Below are 8,613 nucleotides of genomic sequence, written 5' to 3'. Positions count from 1 at the left end.
TATATAGTCCGCCAAGTATAGCCTTCGCCACCTATTCCTGAAATAAGGGAACACAAGAAATATTTCTCTATGCGTTGGAGAGGCTTACGCACAGAGCTCCGAAGTTAGCTAGACTACATCTTATCCTCTTTCCTCTAACTTCATGAAAAATTAGTTCTAATCACTCACTCTTTAGGTGATCCCTAGACCTTCACAATTCTTACATTGGATCCTCAAAATGTAATCGCCCAATCGATGCCTCTGTCAAGGAATTTAGCCTCGAAAATGTTATTGCTTGATGCTCAACTAAAGCTCAATATCTCTTTAGCTCTACAAAAGAAATGCGACTCAATAATGAGATTAGTCTTTTTCACTTCTAGTTTGTGTCATTATCTTTGAAAAATCCAAATTAAACTGGCATTGTGTTGAGCGGATATTATATGAGTAGGCATACCACTAGGTGTTAACTCTCAAGTGCAATAGATAGTTGTAGCACCTCTAACTTTGGAAGTATAGGGTATCAAACCGCGTGAGAAAGAAGATAAACATGTTTATCGTTTCGAACTAAAGTGTCGCAGTTCTAGTTATTTATGCACTAAACAATTTAAAGAGACACTGAGTAATTGGTTGTTTTCATGTTAGTGCAAAAAAAATATATGAATGTGAGGGAACTCATGAATGTATTAATCCTCTACAATCAAAGAGGAAATCCAAAAGTTTTACTCTTATGTAAACAATGGGCTTGAGTCCATGGGTTCACTTGATCTCTCTCAATGATGACATCACTACAACACGACACGCGGACCGCGACAGCTTTAAACACCGAGGCCCACCCTAATTGTTGTTTCCGCGCTCGTATGGCAAAAAAAGCCAGGGATATCGGGAAAACTACAGAGCCAACGTTTTTTTCGCCCGGCACTTCGTCATACGCCGAGCTAGCGCAGACATGGCAGATAGAGTTACCATCGCGCAACAAAATGTGGGACGGTCCACGATATGTGTCGTGCCTTGTGTATGTGGCCGGTACTGTTTGTTGTGCATACCTATGTAAATGCATCCACGAGACAAAATAAGTGACCCTATAATCTCTTCCGGCACTAGGTTTTAGCGTGATACATTTTGTTTAATTATGTCTCACTTAATTATTAGTAATGTCACATAATCATAACGGAAATAAGAGAAATCACATCACGAACTTTAATATATCACATAACATAGTATAGACTCATACATTATAGCACCACAAAAGGCAGAGGCGATCCTAACAAGTTTCGATAGGTTTATCCATGACAAAAGTTTTCATGACAAAGTGGGAAATCACACAGTTTGACTCACGCAATCCCTTGACCACTAGGGAACTCATTTCATGTTGGGTAACAAGTGCTACGATGAAGAAGTGTTGATTGATTGGCCTTAAATTGTTTAGTCGGCGGAGTTCTATGAATAAAATGAAGTATAAATGTCATTGCTGCAAAGATAGAAACTAGCTAGAGACTCAAATTCCTACTTTTCCCTGATCCAAGGGTAGAAGTAGTCTTAGTGTTCAATGCAGGAGGTCCATCTGCTTTCTCAACCTACAAGTCAATATATGACATAAGTCGGGATATGAATTTGGTATATCTGAAAGCTCATAGTTGTTATTCATGCATACATTTGCAAAAGTCCAAGCAATGGTGATGCATTGAGTTTGGATCATATTTCTTATCTTTCCGGCTGGCCTAGGAAACAACACGGTCATGTTCACCACATTTTCTATGAGTATCTCATAGTAACCCCTAAAGGATGTCCATCATCCCATAGAGCATTCTTGTCTTCCGAAGTTAGTTTCCCATATGCAACTATCCGTGACCCTTTAATCGATCGCAGACACGCTCTTTGGTCAGAGGCAATCTACAAAAAGTTCACATAGCATCAAATGTGCATTCATGTAAGTCAACATACATATCCCAACATGCACACATATAACTTCAACTGCAATGCACACAAAAGACATACATACCTAAGTTCCACAGTTAGTCGAACTAAAAGACTAGTCAACTTCATCTCCTTGTTAGGCATTGGCTTATAAAATAGTAGAAATCAACACTTGCAATACACACATATAACAGGAAGGAGTACTTACGTACTACAATGTGTAATGTGCAAGGACCACATGTGATAAGGGCGCAAACTGTAGCTCACTAGAATGCTTTCTCTTGCTACTATTGCCTCCAACAAAGGAAGTTGCAGCTTCTCCCGTCTTATTTGAAGCACCGTTATGTGTTTTAGTTTACTAGGAGTTGGGGGGTAACAAAACGCATAAGCACATGAGCTGCGGGGGGTGTTACTAGAGCAGCATCTGGAGTAGAGTTTGCACAACATCAACAACATCTATAGGAAAAGTTTTCACATTACCAGCAACATTTGGAGGAGTACCGAGCACATGAGTATCACATCATGAACTGGAGTTAGCGCAAGAAGTTCAATTTCTATTGGAGTCAGCACAGCAGGTTCAGTTTCTATTGGAGTTAGCACATCATCAACTAGAGTTGGCTGATTCAGATATGTTCTGGTAGCTGGTGGAGCAGAAGCTGGGGGAAACGGGGTGCATGTTGGTCTAGGATATGTGTATGAGTTACTACTAGCATTCAACCTTTAGTATATGCATCATATGCACGATTCTAGGGAAGAACTTACAACATTTGAATCAACATCTTTATCAATAGGTACATTGTGTTGGTTCATGTGTGTGGATATGTACAGTTCAACTCTCGCAATTGGACGACTATTGATGGTGCTCCGGTGATGGCGCCAGACAAACTTGCTGAGAGTTGTTGTGGAAGCGGTTGGGAAACCCCAAGAGGAAGGTGTGATGAGAACAGCAGCAAGTTTTCCGTCAGTATGAAACCAAGGTTTAATCGACCAGTAGGAGAAAGGTGTGACTTCTGAAGGTGTTGCCAGCTGACTAGTGGTAGGGCACACTACGGCGTTAGCAACAACGTGGAACATGCACACAACACAACCAAAGTACTTTGCCCAACTTGTAGTGAGGTTATCAATCTCACCGGTTTGCTGAACACAAAGGATTAGATGCATCGAGTGGAAAGAGATGTTTGCGGTAATTAAAGAGAACATGAATTGCAGTAAGTAAACAAAACATGATGATTGTATCAGTGTAAAAGAAAGGACCGGGGTCCACAGTTCACAGGAGGTGTCTCTCCATAAAGATAAATAGCATGTTGGGTGAACAAATTACAGTTGTACAATTGATAGAATATCGATCATACATGACAAGATGATTACTATAAGATTTGATTGGGCATTACAACATAAGACATAGACCATAATCCAACTGCATCTATGACTAATAATCCACCTTCCGGTTTTCGTTCGAACCACTTTCAGTATTAAGTTGCAAGCAACAGATTATCGTATTAAGCAATGTGTGTAAAGTAAACAATAGAATTACCCTTGGATAAAACATTGTTGTTTTCTCCCTAGTAGCAACAACACATCTATAATCTTAGAAGTTACACTCTCCCAGATTACTAGAGGCATGAACCTACTATCGAGCATAAATACCCCCTCTTGGAGTCACAAGCATCTACTTGGCCAGAGTATCTACTAGCAAGGGAGATCATGCAAGATCATAAATAACATATGACATGAATATATAATTGACCTCAACATAGTATACAATATTCATCGGATCCCAGCAAACACAACATGTAGGATTACATAAGGATGATCTTGATCACGTAGGGCAGCTCACAGGATCTAAACATGAGGAACGAACTGGAGAAGATGACCATCTAGCTACTGCTATGGACCCATAGATGAACTACTCACGCATCACTTCGGAGGCGGGCATGACAATGTAGATGCCTCCGATGATGATTTCCCCCTCCGGCAGGGTGCCGGGAAGAGCTTCAGAACCCCCAGAGATGGGTTCTGTGATGGCGGCCACGATGGAACTTTTCGTGGATGGAGGCTCCGGTATCCAGGGTTTTCCCGAGATTGTGCTTAAATAGGCTGAGGATTTAGATCGGTGGGGTGCCTGGGGGCCCACACCACCCCTAGGCGCGGGCGACACCCAGGCTGCACCATGGGGTGGTGTGGCCGCCCTGTGGCGCCACTTCGTCCCCCCCTCCGGACTTCATCTTCGTTTTGGTAAAATATTGACTTCGGCTTTTGTTTCGTCCAATTCCAAGAATATTTCCTGTACAACTTTTCTGAAATACGAAAAGAGCAGAAAACAGGGAACTAGCACTGTGGCATCTTGTTAATAGGTTAGTGCCGGAAATCATATAAAAGTGCATCGAAGTGTAAGAAAAACATATATGAATTGGTGTAAAACAAGCATGGAGCATCAAAAATTATGGATACGTTTGAGACATATCAAGCATCCCCAAGCTTAACTCATGCTCGTCCTCGAGTAGGTAAGTGATAACAAAATAATTTTTGAGGTGACATGAAGCCAACACAATCTTGATCAAGCATTGTAAAGCATTGTGAGAATGACATCAGATGCAGGCCTGTTTTTCTTATGGGCATATTAAACGTAACTGTTTTGGACAAAATAAACATAAAAAACGATGGGTTCCTAAATCCGCCGTTCCTTCTTCCAATAAAGAAACAGAGTCCTTGTCTTTACCGGCCGACTCGCCTTCTCCGCACATCCAAACAAATCCTGCAGCTTCTCTGCTTAGCAACCCTGCCCCGCCGACATCGCCGTCATCATCTGCTCCGATGGACGTCTTTGAAGTTGACCCGTTGCCTTGGTTGCCGTGGGGTCATCAAGTGATTGACGGCGGTCAGACGAGGTTGCCGTGGTCCTAGTACTTCCCGGCGCACGATCCACCGTCGGAGCACCAGGACTACTGCATTGCGGTGCTTGACCCGCCTCCACCTCCTCAGGCTGCGGCGCTTTGGAGGGAACAGGTGCATGATTTCCTTGTTGGACCTCTGCAGCGCAATGTTGTTTCGATTCAAGCTAGTCTATTTGGGGTAGGGCTTTTCCAGTTGAATGGACCAAACTCGGTTAATGCATTGGTTCAGCATGGACTTTATCAGCTGCAAAATAGAGATCTTAGATTTTTGCATGTCGGAGAAGCCCCACAAAATCACCGTGCTGCTGTGGGATTTCGTCGAGGCTGGCTCATGTTCCTTGGAATGCACCCTGATTATCGCAATAGTCTTGACATAGCCAATGCTGTCTCAACCTTTGGGTAGTTTCATTCTTGGAACCATCATGATCCTATCAAGGAAAGGGCACTGGTGTATGCCTCTTTCCCCTCCCCGCAGCTGGTGCCGCGTGATGTTGTCTTTGGGAAATTTGGCACGGTGGGAGGGGTGAGAGAGTCCTGGACTGCGCCTGTTTTCATATTGTCTGTGGAATTTGCTGATGTGTTACCTGCTGACGAGGATCAGATGCCGTTGGATGGCAATCCGCACCCATCACCTGGTCATCTGATGCCCAACAATAATCTCTTTGTCAACCCCCAATTTCCAGAGATTGGGTGGGATGCTGTTGAAGAAGAACAGGGCAACCAGGATGGACATCATGATAATATTCATCCACAGCAGGAGGATGTGGCTGAAGAAGATAATGAGCAGCCTGTATCCATGGTGCTAAGTATGTCGAATGATTCTAGCTCGTCAGTTAATATGCAGGGTGGAGATCCATTGCATCAGATGGATCACCCTCCTTTCAATGTGATCAATCTTGGCATGGTGGTCACTAGGTTTGGGCCAGTTATCCCTCCTGCTATGCAGTGGAGAAAGATGGCTAATTGGGTTCTACCAACTTTATGTCTTAAATCAATTCCAGAGGCTATGAAGGTTTCAGCATTTGCTATGCTTAAATTGAACAAATTTCCATCTTCTTGGGCTCTCACTGGAATACAAGGCAAACATATTGAAAAGTGGCAAGGAGGGCTCAGGGTGACTCTCTTGAAGAAGGATCCAACAAATAAGCCTATGCTGCAGCTGAAGAATTGTGAAATTCAGCAAGGATCAGAAGAAGAAATTGATGTCATGGTTACTCCACTGGTCTTGAATAAAAGGGCTCCTAGAAGGGAAAAATCACAGCTGGTACAGCCTGCAGAAAGAAGGTTTACAAGAAGCTGTTTAGCTGAGGGTTATAAGCCCAAACCTGTGCTCTCAATTCAGCCAAAGATCAAGAAGAAATCCAGAGCCAAGTTATTGATTCAGAGGGCAGAAGATGAGGAGAAGAGGAAAGGTAATGCTGCCGAGGAAGAGGGAAAGGGGGTGGCAGAGGAAGATTACCCTGTCACTCCTGTGCATGTGTTGCAGAGGGTTGGACTATCCTTAGGGATTGATCCAAGCAAATTGACACAGGACCAGCTTGAGGTTGTGGCCAAGAAGAAGACCAAGCTTGAGGAGAAGCATGATTAATACAACCAGCAAGGTTTATGAGAGAGCTTTTGGGGTTTTGTGGTGTGTGCATCAGTATCAGGATGTGTGTGAGTTTATGTTTGGGGTGATGTGTGGTAGTATCAAACTGGTTCTGGCAAGCTTTTGTCTACCTATTTGTATTCTCATGGCTGTGTTTATGTCAGTCATGGGTGGAGTGGGTGGTACTGCTGATGTGAAGTGGTTTATGTGCTGGCTGTTGCTTTTGACTGATATTGCATGTCAGTTATTATCTGTTACTTATGTTATGGTGATTAACTATGAGTACATTCCATAAGAGAAAGTGGCGAATTCTTTGTTGGAATGTTAGAGGAATTAATGCTGATAATAGACAAAGGCAAGTGAGATCAAAAATTGAAGAAGGTGAATGTGATATCATCTGTTTACAAGAAACAAAGTGTGAGAGTTTTGATTGGCGAACTATTCGAAAATTTTGTCCCAAGAGGTTTGATTGCTTTGCCTGTGCCCCTTCAGTAGGTGCATCAGGGGGTATTTTGGTGCTTTGGAATTCAGCTATTTTCTCAGGAGTCCTAGTTCAAACTGAAAAATATGGCATACTAATTAAATTCACTTCTATGCATAATAACTAAGCTTGGACGCTTGTGTGTGTATATGGGCCCTGTCAGGGTGTGGAGAGAGATAATTTGTCTCTTGGTTATACAACTTGCAAATCCCTTCTGAAGAAAACTGGTTATTTCTTGGTGATTTCAATTTTATGCGCTCACAAGATAATAGAAATAAACCAGGTGGGGACATCAATGATATGTTTCTGTTTAATGAAATCATTGGGCAGTTGGGGCTTGATACGTCTCCAACGTATCGATAATTTCTTGTGTTCCATGCCACATTATTGATGTTATCTACATGTTTTATGCACACTTTATGTCATATTCGTGCATTTTCTGGAACTAACCTATTAACAAGATGCCGAAGTGCCAGTTCTCGTTTTCTCGCTGTTTTTGGTTTCAGAAATCCTAGTAACGAAATATTCTCGGAATCGGACGAAATCAACGCCAAAGTTCCTATTTTCATCGGAAGCATCCAGAACACCCGGGAAGGACCAGGGGGGGGCCACAGGGCCACCAAACCCTAGGCTGGCGCGGCCAGAGGGGGGGCCGCGCCGCCCTATGGTGTGGCCCCCCTGTCAGCCCTCCTGCGCCGCCTCTTCGCCTATATAAAGCCCCTGGATCAGAAAACCCGATACCAATTGACGAAACCCACAGAAACCTGCCAGAGCCGCCGCCATCGCGAAGCCAAGATCTGGGGACAGGATCTCCGTTCCGGCACCCTGCCGGAGCGGGGAAGTGCCCCCGGAAGGCTTCTCCATCGACACCGCTGCCATCTCCACCGCCATCTTCATCACCGCTGCTGCTCCCATGAGGAGGGAGTAGTTCTCCATCGAGGCTCGGGGCTGTACCGGTAGCTATGTGGTTCATCTCTCTCCTATGTAGTTCAATACAATAATCTCATGAGCTGCCCTACATGATTGAGATTCATATGATGATGCTTGTAATCTAGATGTCATTATGCTAGTCAAGTGAGTTTTACCTATGTGATCTCCGGAGACTCCTCGTCCCACGTGTGTAAAGGTGACGAGTGTGTGCACCGTGTGGGTCTCTTAGGCCATATTTCACAGAATACTTACTCATTGAATGGCATAGTGAGGTGCTTATTTATATCTCTTTATGATTGCAGCATGTTGTATCACAATTTATCCATGTGCTACTCTAGTGATTTGTTATTAAAGTAGTTTATTCCTCCCTGCATGTGTGCAAAGGTGACGGTGCGTGCACCGTGTTAGTACTTGGTTTATGCTATGATCATGATCTCTTGTAGATTATGGAGTTAACTATTGCTATGATAATATTGATGTGATCTATTCCTCCTACATATGCATGAAGGTGACAAGTGTGCATGCTATGCTAGTACTTGGTTTAGTAGCGTTGATCTATCTTACACTAAAGGTTACTTAAACATGAGCATTATTGTGGAGCTTGTTAACTCCGGCATTGAGGGTTCGTGTAATCCTACGCAATGTGTTCATCATCCAACAAAAGTGTAGAGTATGCATTTATCTATTCTGTTATGTGATCAATGTTGAGAGTGTCCACTAGCGAAAGTCTATTCCCTAGGCCTTGTTCCTAAATACTGCGTTACTACTGCTGCGTTACTACTGCTGAGTTACTACTGCTTGTTTACTTGTTTTACTGCGTTACTATC

Source organism: Lolium rigidum, chromosome 2 (genome assembly GCF_022539505.1).
Source record: "Lolium rigidum isolate FL_2022 chromosome 2, APGP_CSIRO_Lrig_0.1, whole genome shotgun sequence".
Lineage (NCBI taxonomy): Eukaryota > Viridiplantae > Streptophyta > Magnoliopsida > Poales > Poaceae > Lolium > Lolium rigidum.
Note: the sequence above shows the minus strand (reverse complement) of the source record.